Source organism: Dama dama, chromosome 18 (genome assembly GCF_033118175.1).
Source record: "Dama dama isolate Ldn47 chromosome 18, ASM3311817v1, whole genome shotgun sequence".
In the NCBI taxonomy this organism is placed as follows: domain Eukaryota; kingdom Metazoa; phylum Chordata; class Mammalia; order Artiodactyla; family Cervidae; genus Dama; species Dama dama.
Window position 1 is genome coordinate 18979592 of NC_083698.1, and position 8644 is coordinate 18988235.

Sequence of the window (8644 nt, forward strand, 5' to 3'; positions counted from 1 at the left end):
GGTAAGAGAAAACCAAGTAAGAGGGTAGGCACTGAGAGAGGGCATCAGAGGACTGCTGCTGCTGCGAAGTCGCTTCAGTCGTGTCCAACTCTGCACCACCCCATAGACAGCAGCCCACCAGGCTCCCCCTTCCCTGGGACTCTCCAGGCAAGAACACTGGAGTGGGTTGCCATTTCATTCTCCAATGCATGAAAGTGAAAAGAGAAAGTGAAGTCGCTCAGTCACGTGAAGTCCAACTCTTCACGACCCCATGGACTGTAACCCACCAAGCTCATCCATCCATGGGATATTCCAGGCAAGAGCAATGGACTGGGTTGCCATTTCCTTCTCCAGCATCAGAGGGCAGACAGACTGAAACCACAGTCACAGACAACTAGCCAATCTGATCACATGGGTCACAGTCTTGTCTAACTCAATGAAACTAAGCCATGCCGTGTGGGGCCACCCAAGACGGACAGGTCATGGTGGAGAGGTCTGACAGAATGTGGTCCACTGGAGAAGGGAATGGCAAACCACTTCAGAATTATTGCCTTGAGAACCTCATGAATAGTATGAAAAGGCAAAAAGATAGGACATTGAAAGATGAACTCCCCAGGTTGGTAGGTACCCAATATGCTACTAGAGATCAGTGGAGAAATAACTCCAGAAAGAATGAAGGGATGGAGCCAAAACAAAAACAACACCCAGTTGTGGATCGGACTGGTGATAGAAGCAAGGTTTGATGCTGTAAAAAGCAATATTGCATAGGAACCTGGAATGTTATGTCCATGAATCAAGGCAAATTGGAAGAAGTCAAACAGGAGATGGCAAGAGTGAACATCGACATTCTAGGAATCAGCCAACTAAGATGGACTGGAATGGGTGAATTTAACTCAAATGACGATTATATCTACTACTGTGGGCAGGAACCCCTTAGAAGAAATGGAGTAGGCATTATAGTCAACGAAAGAGTCCAAAATGCAGTACTGGGATGCAATCTCAAAATGACAGAATGATCTCTGTTCATTTCAAGGCAAACCATTCAATAACACGATAATCTAAGTCTATGTCCCAACCAATAATGCTGAAGAAGCTGAAGTTGAACAGTTCTATGAAGACCTACAAGACCTTATAGAACTAACACCCAAAAAAGATGTCCTTTTTTTTTATATGGGACTGGAATGCAAAAGTAGGAAGTCAAGAAACACCTGGAGTAACAGGCACATTTGGCCTTGGAATACAGAATGAAGCAGGGCAAAGGCTTATAGAGTTCTGCCAAGAGAACACAATGGTCATAGCAAACACTCTCTTCCAACAACATAAGAGAAGACTCTACACATGGACATCACCAGATGGTCAACACTGAAATCAGATTGATTACATTCTTTGCAGCCAAAGATGGAGAAGCTCTATATACAGTCAGCTGTATATGGGAGCTGACTATGGCTCTGATCATGAACTCCTTATTGCCAAATTCAGACTTAAACTGAAGAAAGCAGAGAAAACCACTAGACCATTCAGGTATGACCTAAATAAAATCCCTTATGAGTATACAGTGGAAGTGAGAAACAGATTTAAGGGACTAGATCTGATAGACAGAGTGCTTGATGAACTATGGACGGAGGTTTGTGACATTGTACAGGAGACTGGGATCAAGAACATCCCTAAGAAAAAGAAATACAAAAAAGCAAATGGTTGTCTGAGGAGGCCTCACAAATTGCTGTGAAAAGAAGGGAAGCAAAAAGCAAAGGAGAAAAGGAAAGATATACCCATTTGAATTCAGAGTTCCAATAGCAAGCAGAGATAAGAAAGCCTTCCTCAGTAATCAATGCAAAGAAATAGAGGAAAACAATAGAATGGGAAAGACTAGAGATATCTTCAAGAAAATTACAGATACCAGGGGAACATTTTATACAAAGATGGGCTCAATAAAGTACAGAAATGGTAGGGAACTAACAGAAGCAGTAGATATTAAAAAGAGGTGGCAAGAATACAAAGAACTGTACAAAAAAGATCTTCAGGACCCAGATAATCATGATGGCGTGATCACTCACCTAAAGCCAGACATCCTGGAATGTGAAGTCAAGTGGGCCTTAGGAAGTGTCACTACGAACAAAGCTAGTGGAGGTGACAGAATTCCAGTTGAGCTATTTCAAATCCTAAAGGATGATGCTGTGAAAGTGCTGCACTCATTATGCCAGCAATTTTGGAAAACTCAGCAGTGGCCACAGCACTGGAAATGGTCAGTTTTCATTCCAATCCCAAAGAAAGGCAATCCCAAAGAATGCTCAAACTACCGCACAACTGCACTCATCTCACATGCTAGTAAAGTAAGGCTCAAAATTCTCCAAGCCAGGCCTCAGCAATAAGTGAACTGAGAACTTCCAGATGTTCAAGCTGGTTTTAGAAAAGGCAGAGGAGCCAGAGATCAAATTGCCAACATCCTTGGATCATCGAAAAAGCAAGAGAGTTCCAGAAAAACATCTACTTCTGCTTTGTTGACTATACCAAAGCCTTTGACTGTGGATCACAGTAAACTGTGGAAAATTCTGAAAGAGATGGGAATATGAGACCACCTGACCTGCCTCTTGAGAAAGTTGTATGCAGGTCAGGAAGCAACAGTTAGAACTGGACAAGGAACAACAGACTGGTTCCAAATAGGAAAAGGAGTACGTCAAGGCTGTATATTGTCACCCTGCTTATTTAACTTTTATGCAGAATACATCATGAGAAACACTGGGCTGGAGGAAGCACAAGCTGGAATCAAGATTGCCAGGAGAAATATCAGTAACCTCAGGTATGCAGATGACACCACCCTTATGGCAGAAAGTAAAAGAAGAGATTGAAAAAGTTGGCTTAAAGCTCAATATTCAGAAAACTAAGATCATGGCATCCGGTCCGGTCACTTCATGGCAAATAGATGGGAAAACAGTGGAAACAGTGGCTGACTTTCTTTTTCTGAGGTCCAAAATCACTGCAGATGGTGACTGCAGCCATGAAATTAAAAGACGCTTACTCCTTGGAAGGAAAGTTATGACCAACCTAGACTGCATATTAAAAAGCAGAGACATTACTTTGCCAACAAAGGTCTGTCTGGTCAAGGCTATGGTTTTTCCAGTGGTCATGTATGGATGTGAGATTTGGACTATAAAGAAAGCTGAGCACAGAAGAATTGATGCTTTTGAACTGTGGTGTTGGAGAAGACTCTTGAGAGTCCCTTGGACTGCAAGGAGATCCAACCAGTCCATCCTAAAAGAGATCAGTCCTGGATGTTCATTGGAAGGACTGCTATTGAAGCTGAAACTCCAATACTTTGGCCACCTGATGTGAAGAGCTGACTCATTGGAAAAGACCCTGATGCTGGGAAAGACTGAGGGCAGGAGGAGAAGGGGATGACAGGATGAGATGGTTGGATGGCATCACCAACTCAATGGACATGGGTTTGGGTAGACTCCGGGAGTTGGTGATGGACAGGGAGGCCTGGCGTGCTGCGGTTCATGGGGTCGTGAAGAATCAGACGCGACTGAGTGACTGAACTGAACTGAACTGACAGTACAAACAATGCTTTAAATGTATTTATACTAGCTCCTCTATAGATCTATCGAGAAATTCTCCTTACTCCAAGCACTAAGAATACAGTTGTGATATTCTGGAATTTTAGCATGCTTAATTTCACAAAAACCTTTCAAATTACCTTCCAGAGAGCCTATTAGTTTATATACCAATCAGAACTACATAAGAACTTGTATCCCCTATTTCCTAAACAGTCTAATAATTCAGTTTTCTAATGTTTAAAAATTTATTCCACATAGAGTAGTATATCAGTTATTTTAATTTGTAATTTTTTCATCACTGATTAGCTTACATTCACCAATCATTTCATATTTGTTAACCATTTTCTATCTGAGGACTACCTATTTATATACCTCACTTTCTTCTGGTGTTACCTGTTTTCTCTTGCTAATGTAAATTAGTGTCCTCAAAACTTTTTGAGATTTATTCATGTCTTACTCAGTATGGGCTACTATAACAATATACCATAGACTGGGTGTCTTAAGCAACAGACATTTCTCATAGTGCTAGAGGTTGGGAAGTCCAAGATCAGGGTGCCAGTAAGACCCAGTTCTGGTGAAGGCCTTCTCCCTGCACCCCCAGATGGTGGAGAGAGCACCTCTGGCTTCTCTTCCTCTTCTTTGAGAACACTAATCCCATCAGCAGCACCCTGTTCTTCAAGACCTAATCTAAAGCTAATTACCTTCTAAATGCTATCACACTGGGAATTTCGATTTCAACATAAATTGGAGGGAACATTCCATAACAATCTCTTACTGGCTTGGATGCTGCAGGTATCTTCTCCCAATTTAACTTTTTTGGGCTTGAATAAAATCATGACTTTGTTGCAATCAAATGTACTAGTATTTTTTATCATTATAGTTTGTGCGTCTATGGTTCTATTAGGAAGTCTTTCCCCACTGCAAAGTCACAATCCTCTATATCTTTTTTAAAAATTTTATTCATTTATTTGCTTGCACTGGGTCTTCGATGATGCATGGGCTTTCTCTCATTGCAGTGAGCAGAGGCTACTCTTCGCTGCAGTGTGTGGCTTCTCATGGTGGCTTCTCTTGTTGCAGAGCGCAGGCTCTAGCTGCATGGCCATCAGAAGTTGTAGCATGTGGGCTCGGCGCTTGTGGCTCCTGGGCTCTAGAGCTCTGAGTAGCTGTGGTGCATGGGTTTTAACTATATAATCAGTCACACAGTGTTCTGGACTCGGTGCATGACTGAAGCTTATGGCACTTCCAGCTGTGATCCCATTCAGAGGTGGGACAACTCACTGTTGGAACCATCTCTGACAGTTCATGCACGAATAAATGGCAAGAAAAAAGGGAAGGTCACACCAACTAAATGGATTGTTTGGACTCTGGACCTAAATTAGAACAAACCAACAGTAAAGAGCCATTTCTGAGATGACTGGGGGAAAGTATGGATTTAACATTAAGAAACTATTTTATTGCTACATATAAGGGTTATATTTTCAAACTCCTCTGGTAGAGATATTTATATGAGGTATCAATATTTATGGGTCCAAAAACGTCTAAGGTTTTCTTTACGATATTCACACATACATACACAAAGGTATTAGAAGAGATTATTCCATTCCTCCAATTTTTAGATGCTTGAACATTTCTAGGTGTAAAGAAAAAGTGACAAACCATAGAGTGTATGTGTGTGTGTGTCACACAAGGTAAAAGAAAAGCAACATGAAAACACTATTTCAAAAATGCTTACCTGGGAGATCACAATATTGCCAGTGTTAATGGGGAAACAGAAAAGTGAAGAGAGCTAAGACTTCCAGGATAAGCTGTTCACAGATGAATCTTACATATGCTGATGGATGCCAAGTGTTTTTAAGTGTTTCAGTGCTTGTATGTGTTGGGTTAAAACTGCAAGGAAGCTCTCCAAAAAATTCACAATGACCCTGTGTCCTAGAATCCAAATTGGCTTTTAATTTTAACTGGCTTTTAATTTTCAAATTTTTAATTGACTTTTTTGTATGTGTATATAGTTTATCACATTTAAACAATTGTGCAGATTTTTATTTCACAATCACAAGAGACATAAAATAAAGGTACAGTATATAAAACTGCATTAAAGGTTAACTTTTTAAACTATAACTTCTAATTTTGCCATATCTGCCTTGGCTGCAGAACATTCATTTTGAAATAAACTGCCAATAATAAACGACCAATTATTTTTTCAGTTAAAAAAAATAATCTCTATGAATTAACAGACATAATGGAAGAGACAAAGAACTCCCAACTACACCATTCACACAATCATACTTGCTACCTCATGATTGATGATTGCTAGATGATTACTTTATAAATACCTCTGGTATTCAGTTAAGATACAGAAATAAAGTATGTCATGGCAGTAAAGTTAGCTATTTTAACCATCAGAGAGAAATACAATAAGCTACTCTCTCTATATAAGTCAAAAGAGTGGTGAGTCTTCAAAGTATACATTAATTAGAAGGAGTTTGCTTGAACGCACTGCTTACAAGCGTGTAGAACTGTAGGCTTTTGGCCTCCAATTAAATATATTCTCTTGGAGTTTTTTTTTTTTTTAACTTGACTTAAACAGTTCCCATTTACTTTCTCTTTGCACTCACTGTCTGGCCAGATTAAATACCCTGACACCTGCCCAGTGCTGTTTTTTCCTGAAGTGGGAGAGTGAATAATACTTTTCCTTCTCCCTGATGACAATGTTTTTGCAGCTGCTTTTCTTGGCTATTTTGTCAGTCCATGTTCTTTCTTTTCCATTAAATAAAAAGTAAATATTTTTACTTGTTTTCAATTTTCATTCACTGTATTTTACTTTTTTGTTAAAGAAACTGATCTTATCTTGACAAAGAGCTATATCCTTAATACCTAACACAACATTGACTGCATGTAAGAGATTCTGTAAATTCTGAATGTTTAAGTAAATGCAGTCTTGTGCTTATGCACTCACTACATAAAAAACAGCAAATGCAGCACTCAGAGTTTAAAATATTCAGGAATCTCTGCTAAAATCTTACTTATCTAACTTCACAAGCCATTGTGATGTTTCTGAAGGCACAGAGATCTCATTTCCTTGTTAGTTTGTGGGACAATTTAAATTACTGATGATTTGTACCTAATAACACAGAAACACTCAAGTTAATCAGAAATAAGAGTGAGTACCCATTTTGCGTGATAAAGCCTGCTGTCTTCTCTGTACAAATGTGCTACTAATTCACAGTGAGAACTGCAAGATATTTCTCTCAGCAGGGTTGCTGGACTGATGTATTTCACTCTCTAGATCTCTCTATTGGTGAGGATGGGGAAGGACTGAGATGAGCATTTAATCTGTAGTTACAAAACAGTCACATCTACCTGAATACAGTGAATCTTAAAAAAGTGATGCTGAGCTCATCAGTAAATGTACCAACTATGCATTCATGCTCACCCCAGGTTTTTATAATTCGAATGCTGCTTGTGAGTACAAAGTACTACTGTGGACTTTAAATGCTTTCTCTTCTTCAAAAGTTATGCCAGCCTAATTGTTTTCTGTCTGAGACTGATGATATCACTTGATACACCGTGTTTCAGTTAGAATGTCCATATTTTTATGGAGTAAAGAAAAAGGCATTTTGGGAAAGAAAGGAACTGCAAAACTGAACATTTTACCTAGAAGTATCTCAGGAAGAAGCCATACTCATTTTTGTTTTTGTTTTTTTTTTAACTTCATCTTTGTTCCTCTGAGAATACTGTGAACCACAGAGATGTACGCATTCATTTATTAACGTGAAATAAAATGTCTGATAATCAACAAAAATGTCTAAAGAGTGGGAACAATGCTGCTTAATATATGCTTTTCTCCCTCAGTGATAAGGCATGAATGTTTAAAGACGGGACTCTCCCAAGGCTATAAGTAAAAAACCGAAAGACATTTTAGGAATAAAGCTCCAGGAAATGAGATCAAAGTTTCCATATACTTTCTCACATGTCCCACCATTCCATTTTAAAACAACACACCTCTTAATTTATCTTTTTTGTTACTAAATGACACACAGTAGAATTCTTATGGAAACACTGCAATAAGACAACTGCCTATCACAGAGCATGAATTTATGCTATAGCAGAAGTACAATACATTCTAACATAGAGATTCTTCTGTGCTATCAACTACAAATCTGAATTCTTACAATTATCAAGGAAAGTTGGTCTTACAGACTATCATTTACAGTCAAATGTGTTATGGTTTCTGGCCTGATGTTGTCCTCTGGGAGATCTAAAAAGAAGAGTACAGTTATACTTCTTTGTATATAATTTTATAAATATAGTTGGTGGGAATGAAAATTGGTGCAGCCACTGTGGAAAATAGTATGGAAGTGCCTCAAAAACTGAAAATAGAACTACCATATGATCCAGCAGTTCCACTCCTGGGCATATATCTGAAGAAAACAAAAACACTAATTTGGAAAGACACATGCACCCTGATGTTCATAGCAACATTATTTTCAATAGCCAAGATATGGAAGCAACCTAAGTGTTCATCAACAGATGAATGGACAAAGATGATGTGGTATACATACACACAATGGAATACTACTCAATCATAAAAAAATAAATTGCATTTTGCCATTGGTGACAGCATGAGTGTACCTGGAATGTACTATGCTTAGTGAAATAAATCAGACAAAGATAAATACTATATGTTAACACTTATAAGTGGAATCTCAAAAATAAAATGAATGAATGTAATGAAACAGACACAGATACAGAAAATGAGCAAGTAGATACCAGTGGGGAGAGGAAGGATGGGAGGGCAAGATGGGGTAGAGGATTAAGAAGAACTAACGAGTATAAAATAAGCTAAAAGATATATTACAGCACAGGGAATATGGTCAATATTTTATAAGTTTATATAAGGTAGCACTATGTTGTACACCTGAAACTGGTGTCTCAGACGGTAAAGAATCTGCCTGCAATGCAGGAGACCTGGGTTCGATCCTTGGATTGGGAAGATCCCTTGGAGAAGGGAATGGCAACCCCCTACAGTATTCTTGCCTGGAGAATTCCATAGACAGAAGAGCCTGGCAGGCCATAATCCATGGGGTCGCATAGAATTGGGCACAACCAAT